General features: G+C 43.9%; 1 pseudogene; it reads left to right on the forward strand.

Moving 5' to 3' along the window:
* Positions 1-2,282: 2,282 nt before the first annotated feature.
* Positions 2,283-2,907, forward strand: LOC131837089 (guanylate kinase-like; annotated as a pseudogene).
* The last annotated feature ends 4,737 nt before the right edge of the window (positions 2,908-7,644 follow it).

Here is a 7,644-nt window from a genome sequence, read left to right on the forward strand (position 1 = left end):
ACCCAAAATATTGTTTGACCAAATATTTTGATACTTCATGGCACAGTGAGAATGACACATAAAATTAAACATCAAAGCAGGCAAAGTCTCTCTAAAACAGACAATTAAAAGTGAAGAAAAGCTGAAGGCCAAGAGGAGTGAGAAGGAAGAACTAATGGAAATAACCTGAAGGCAAAGTGAACTCAATCTATTTGTTGAGAAGAACATACAGTGGCTAAAGTAGTACTTCCAAAATTCATGTCTACTCAGCAACTCAGAATGTTACCATATTTGGAAATAGGGCCTCTACAGATGTAATTAGTTATGACAAGGTCATGCTATGTTAGGGTGGACCCTAAATTCAATGCCTGGTGTCCTTCTATGGAGAGAGGGCTATGGGGACCCACAGACACAGAGTGAAGGAGGCATGGGAAAATGTGAGCAGAGATTGGAGAGGTACAGCTACAAACCAAGGAAAATCCAGCATGACCAGCAACCACCATGCTTAGGTGGAATAGGTTCCACCTGTTCCACCTGTTCCTGGAATAGGTTCTCTCTCAGAGCCAATGCTGCTGACACTTTGATTTCAGACTTCTGGCCTCCTGAAACGAGATAATGAATTTCTGTTGTTTTAAGCCACATTGTTTGTGGCAATTCATTACAGAAGCTGTGGGAAACTAACACAGAAAGTATTTCTGAATGACTTGAGCATAAAGTGCACAGGGAGTCAGGGAGATGGAGATGGATATTAGGATAGAAAGACCACAAATGGCCTCGGGAGCCACAGAAGGATGTTTAGTCTTTATTCTGAGACCCAAAGGAAACAGATAAGTGAATTTCAATAAAAGAGTAAAACAACAAGATTTATGATTATAAAGATCCTTCTAAGGCTGTTGAGCGCCTCAAAGTAGAAGTTGGATGCCCGGTAAGAAGGCTACCATGGTTTACCCGGTTAGAGATGATGGTAGCCAGAATTTTGCAGCATAAGTAGGAAGGCAGATCTCTAAATGGACCAGCAGACAAAATAGAACTTCCAACAGCAAGTTTGGATGGGTGATATTAAAAATAAAGACAGTTTCCTGGCTTGGGAAACTTTTGATGGTGGTGCCATCTATACTTTCTCAATCCTTCTTCATACATCTTTTCCTCCTGTCCTTTTTTCTTAGTTAGTTGCAAGACTTATTCGGCAAATATGTTTTTGAATGTTAAAAGGACCTGGAGAGACCTGGAAACCACATGGGCTTTGCATCCCAAGAACTACCTGTCTTCTGAGGCAGAAATTGTGAAAAATCACAATATAAGATCATCTCTAGTAGAGGGGCTCACAAGACTACAAGCGAGGATATGTTCAACTCTTGGTGTAGGACAGGGCTGGATAACAGAAACCAAAAAATGGAACATCTGAACAATGAAATAAAATTATCATGAAAATCATTTTTTTTAAGAGAGAAGGAGAGTGGGGGGGGAGGGGTAAAGGGAGGGAAGGAGGGGGGAGAGAGAGAGAGAGAGAGAGGGAGAGAGAATCTTAAGTAGGCTCCACACAGAGCATGAAGCTAGATATGGGAAGCGATCTCATGACCCTGAGATTATGACCTCAGCCAAAATCAAGAGCTGGACACTTAATTGACTGAGCCACCCAGGTGCCCCGAAAATCATCCTTAATGGTGAAAGACTGAGTGCTTTATCCCTGAGATTGGGTACAAGGCAAGGGTGTCCACTCTCACAACTTCTATTCAGCCTTGTACTAGAAGTCTTAGCCAGTGCAAGAAGGCAAGAAAAAGAACTACAAGGCAAGTATATTGAAAAGGAAGACATACAGCTTTCTGCATTTGCAGATGACACCATTGCCTATGTAGAAAATTTCAAGGACTATACAAAAGTACTCCTAGAATGAATAAATTTAGAACATTATTTTTAAACCAAGGTAATAGATGCTGTTTTGACTTAGGAAAATTTACGTAGTACTCCAACATATTAATATACTGTGAACTGGAAAAAAAAAAACCATTTATAGTAGGATTATTGGTCACCAAAATGGAGAGGGGAAACAAATCTGCAATTGTGAGTACATGCAGATGTTCTTGTTCAGCCAATATTGACCCAGATGGCCATTTAGTATCTGTCCCCTCCAGTGCCTCATGGCTCTAGAATGCCCAACGTGACATGTGTCAACACGCAGCATGCCCTACATTCTCACATGTTGCTCACATTCTGCTTTCTCTGGTGGACTGAGAGTAGGAAATGGGTCATCGCAAATGTGCCCTCCCTCCCTTGATGTAACTGGAGCTGTTTAGAGAACAGTGAGAGGGGGCCCCCTTCCTTCATCCAGGGATGTCAGGACCTTGGCCTGTCCAGCTGAGTGGACTCTCAGGGGCCGGGAAGAGCACCCTGTTCAAGAGACTCCTGCAGGAGCACCGCAGTGTCTTCGGGTTCAGCGTGTCCCATACCACGCGGGACCTGCGGCCTTGAGAAGAGAATGGCAGAGATTACTACTTCGTGACCAGGGCGGTGAGGCAGCGGGACATGGCCACAGGAGACTTCATCGAGCACGCTGAGTTCTCGGGGGACGTGGATGGGACTAGCAAAGCAGCTGTGCAGGCCGTTCAGGCCAGGAACGGCATCTGCGCACTGGATGTTGACCTGCAGGGCGTGCGTGACATCAGGAAGACGGACCTGTGGCCCATCTACATCTTCGTGCGGCTGCCCTCGCTGGACGTCCTGGAGCAGCGTCTGCAGCGGCGCAACACGGAGACAGAGGAGAGCCTGGCCAAGCGTCTGGCCTCCGCTTGGGTGGACATGGAGAGCAGCAAGAAACAGGGCCTGTTCGACCTGGTCATCATCAACGACAACCTGGACATGGCCTACCAGACCCTGGAGGAGGTGCTGGCGGAGGAAATCAAGAAGGTACAGAAGACCAGTTGCTCCTGAGAAGGAAGCCCGCTGTAGACTGCCCTGGCCTCCCCTTCTCCCTCTGCAGCAGAGCTGGGCCAGTGGTCCTAATAAAGAAATGCTGGGTAAGAGTGGGAAAAAAACAAAAACAAAAACAAAAAAACTTGAAGTAGTCACATCCACTGCCAGGCCAGCTGTAGCCTTGGTCTCTTCCTCGGTGGCAGCCAACTGACTGACTTCAACAAGATCCAGTGTCAACAGCAAATACCCAAAATACAGGATACAAAGTCAATAGGCACAAACCTATAAGCATTCTGCATTCCAGAAATGAAACAAAATAAAGTAAAACAAAGCAACAACAAAAGGATACCATTTAAAATAAATATCCTGAGGTGACATAAGCTAATGGCAACAAATCAAGTACAGGTGTTTAAAAAGGAGAAGCTAATAATTCTCTCTTCCTTTCCCGTCCCAATCCTGTCTGTGGTTATCCATACTTTCACTATTCCCAAACCAGCCAAAAAAAAAAAAAAAAAAAACCCAAAATATTTATAGCCCTCTCCCCCAATTTTTTACACAAATGGGATTAAATCAAAATTTCAACTTGCTTTTCTGCTCAATTAGGGTATGGTGAGTACATATAGAATTAATTTATTTCAATAGAATACTATTCTATAATGTGGCAGATTAAAGAATGTTATAAATTCTTTGCTAATCCTTTCAGTGAGTGATGAAATGCAATGTCTCTTTCCACAGCATTGGGCTAGAGTTGCTGACTTGCCTAATCAATAGATTGAGGGAAAAGTCATGCTGTTCAAAGCTCCCACTTTAGAGGCACCTGGGTGGCTCAGTCTTTAAATGTCTGCCTTCAGCTCAGGTCATGATCCCAGGGTTCTGGGATTGAGTCCTAAGTCAGGCTCCCTGCTTGGTGAGGAGATTGCTTCTCTGTCTCTAGCTCCTCTGTGTTTGTGTTCCCTCTCACTATCTCTCTCTGTTATTAAAAACAAACAAACAAACAAACAACAACAATAATAAAAAACTTTAATAATAAAATGAGGCTTCCACTTTAATCTCTTAGAACTCCGGCACTGTGCTATAAGGAAAGCCACACAACTCTATAGAGAGACCCATGTGAAGATCTGATGTTCCCAGGCACGACCTAGGTAAGCATCCAACTCCCTAACCATGGGAGTGAGTGATCTTCAGAGCCTTCCAGAAGAGCTGCTGATGTTGCACAGAGTAAGGATAGATTGTTCCTGCCATGCCCCCACCAAATGCGAAATGAGTAAAATGAATGATGCTTATTGTTATAAACCAATAAGCTTTTGTGGAGGTGTGTTATAAGTGAATAGACCATCATAATGCAAAAAAAAAAAAAAAAAGGCTATCCAGATATCTCAATTTATTCATTATGAAACCACTTCCCCATATACAAATATTTCCCCTGTTTTCAGGGACCCCCCCCCCCCGCCAACTGCTGATTATCAACTTCTGATAATCCTGCAACAAGCCTCATACAGTGACTACTACCACACGATCTATTTCCTGTATTTGATCCTTTTATTTTGTGCTGTTGGTTTTCAAGTGTCCTATGGTTTGTGTTTTATGGTGTATGATTTATCGAAAAGGTGTACTATGTGGGGTGTTTCTCAACTTTCGGGCTTGCTGTCCTTCTTGTCAGTCCTCTCCATTCTATTTTTTTCTGATGCTTTTTTACTAGTGACAGATGCTGACTCTCTTTCCCACACATTAAGAAAAACATTTAGTTTGGTTTTTAACAAAATCAACAGGATGAGTCATGACATTCTTTAAAATTTAATCTCTCTTTTTAGAACTCTTTGAATTGCCATCATGCTACCTCCAGTCTTTGCATGTTTTAGGAAAACTAGTGCCAGCAGCAAAGTGATACTCCGTTGGAAATGATTTTCCAGCCCACAAAGCCAAGCAGAACTTTCTTAAGAAGACAAATTAAATATGTAAAATCATTCTTCTTCTATCGTATGCACGCTCAGAAACAGATGCACGATTGGACACTGAGTCTGAGTAAGGTCACTTTAATTTTGTGTTCTATATACTTCTGTTTTCTTTCTTTTTTTCTATAAGAAATGAATTAATGTTAACTATGTGACACCAGTTTTGATGTGTGTTTTTTCTCCTCACACCACCAAGCCAGTCTCCAACACCAGCTGGGTGCCCTATAATTCAACCCAATTCTGACACTGTCTACCTGGAGACAGATCCCACAAGGTTAAGGATTCAGTTCCACCTCAGACACCAGTTATAAGTCCAGGCTCTCACCTGTGCTATGGACTGAAGGTTCCACTGATCCCATCTCTGGGTTTGACTAATTTGCTAGGGTGGCTCACAGTACTCTGAGAAACATTTCACTTACTAGATAATGAGTTTATTACAAAAGGATACAATTCAGGAATAGCCAGTTGGAACAGACGCACAAGGCAAGGTATATGGGAAAGGGTGAGGAGCTTCCATGCCTTCTCAGTGTCAATAACTGTCCCAGAATTTTCAACCTAGAAGTTCTGGACTCTGTCCTTCTGGGTTTTTATGGAGGCTTCATTACATAGACACCATTGACTAAATTATCACCCATTGGCCATCTGTTCAACCCCAGCGCTTCCTCCCCAGAGACTGGGGTTGGGGTGGGGCTGAAAGTTCCAATCCTCTATTCATGAAGTTGGTTCCCCTGGAACCAGCCCAGTCTTGAGGTGCTTTCCAAGAGTGACCTCATTCACATAAACTCGAGTGTGGTTGCAATGGGTTTGTTATGAATAGACACATTTATCATTTTTATCACTTAGGGAAATTCCAAGGTTTTTAGGAGCTCTGTTCCTAAATCAGGGATGGAGAGAAAATTTATACTTTTTATTATAAATCACAATGTCATATGTGTGTTGTGTAATTTTTTTTTTAGAAAGGTAAAGAAGGTCATATGATAGGAGAAGGGGGTGGGATTATGGACATTGGGGAGGGTATGTGATTTGGTGAGTGCTGTGAAGTGTGTAAACCTGGTGATTCACAGACCTGGGGATAAAAATATATGTATATAAAAAATATATGTTTATAAAAAATAAAAAATAAAAAAAAAAAAAATAGAAAGGTAAAGAAGGGACTATCTATATAACGGAACTGTTATTAAGGACCCACATTAAATTGTATAATATCTACCAGTGTCTGGGGCATAGTAGATGCTCAGAAAGAACATTATTTTGTAAACTTAAAATGTTTATGGAAGTAGATCAAGTGAGGTGTGATGGGCTCTCAGAGCCCTGTGCCCTTCTTTGAATCATCAAAGATCTGGCTTGGTCTAGAGACTGTAATGAAGGCAGTCAGGGTTATAGTGGATTAAGAGACCCTTCCTGTGTTGAAGAATCCCCTAGGCTGGGTGGTTGAGGTTGCCTTCATGATGGAAACATCCCCATGCACTCACTCTCTGCTAAGCAGGGATTAATTCAACTCAGTGCATGAACCAGGCATGGTCCCCATCTGTATCTCTCTCCTTTCCTGCCCCATGTCCCTGCGTCTCCTTAGCCTGGCCACCCCTGTGCCCTGCTGGGGATCTACTCCTTGCTCACCTCCTTGGTTCATTTGTTTTTAGGGGTCAGTCTTGCACTGTCTGTGGCTGCAAATCTGAAAACACCAGTTTAGAATATTTATTTACTTTCTGGTTGAAGGGAAAGCACAGTATTGTTACTTGGTCAGAGCCTGGCTTTCAGCTATTCCCACACAGTGAGAAAAGATGGATCCTGGCCTGGCCTCTCCCTTCTGCTAAGTCCACCTGAAAGACAGGATGTGCAGGTCGCTTGAGCTCTCAAAGAAAGAATGAAAGAGGAAACCAAAGGCTCCCAGAGAGGCTCAGTTCTGGTGTGCTGCCTGCCTTGGGTCTGTATGCTAGGGCATGAAGGAGTAAAAAACACCCTTGCTCAGTATCTGTGCCAAGCCAGGAACTTTCTCGGTGTTCAGGAAATTGTTTTTATCATTTCCCATATGAAGAAGCTGAGGCCCATAAGCTAAAGTCTGGCTGCCCAGTTTTCTGGCTCAGGGCTCCTTCTACCTACACAGTAAGCATCTGCTTTTGGCAGCTGCCTTTTGCTCCAGAAGTGTGCAGTTTGGAAGGACAGATGGCAAAAGCTAGACCCAAAGCCACTAAAACAATTCCTGGAGTCTGAAGTCTGCAACACCTCCAGTAAGGCTTTTTGGGCCAATATCCTTAATACCTGAGCAATTAATTCTAGAGCTCCCGGTCCTCTAGTCTGGGAGGAGGGTTTAGGCCTGGGACAAAGCCTGGCACTACTTCTTCTGGCCCTTCAGTTTGGGAGACTTGAGCAGCACATGCAGACTGAAATCCGTCCGACAAGCAGTGTGTGACCCAGATCTTTAGGAGGAGAAGTCCCGGCAGGCGAACTCCTTGCCAGAGCTCCATGAAGAGTTTTCTGAAACCTGGGTCCTGCCTTCTAGCTTTTGCTTGCCAGGTGTCTGGCTTTCCTGCTCTCCAAGGACTCACTGAAATCACCTGCAGAAGGCCCTTGCTGGCACTGCTAGAACTGAGCACAGAGCATAGAGATCCCTTAAGTATGGCCTTGATGCTGGGGATGGAGAGGTGCAGGGCCTGCCCCAGAGCACAACAAGCCTGGGCTTCCTGCCCTCCAACCCCGCAGGGCTGAGGAGGGCTCACACTGCTGCTTTGCAAAGAGGCAGCTGCTGGGGGCATTGCTGAAGAAGGGATGCCTGTAACAGTTTTCACTCGTCTGTCCAGGGACT

This window comes from Mustela lutreola, chromosome 7 (genome assembly GCF_030435805.1).
Source record: "Mustela lutreola isolate mMusLut2 chromosome 7, mMusLut2.pri, whole genome shotgun sequence".
In the NCBI taxonomy this organism is placed as follows: Eukaryota; Metazoa; Chordata; class Mammalia; order Carnivora; family Mustelidae; genus Mustela; species Mustela lutreola.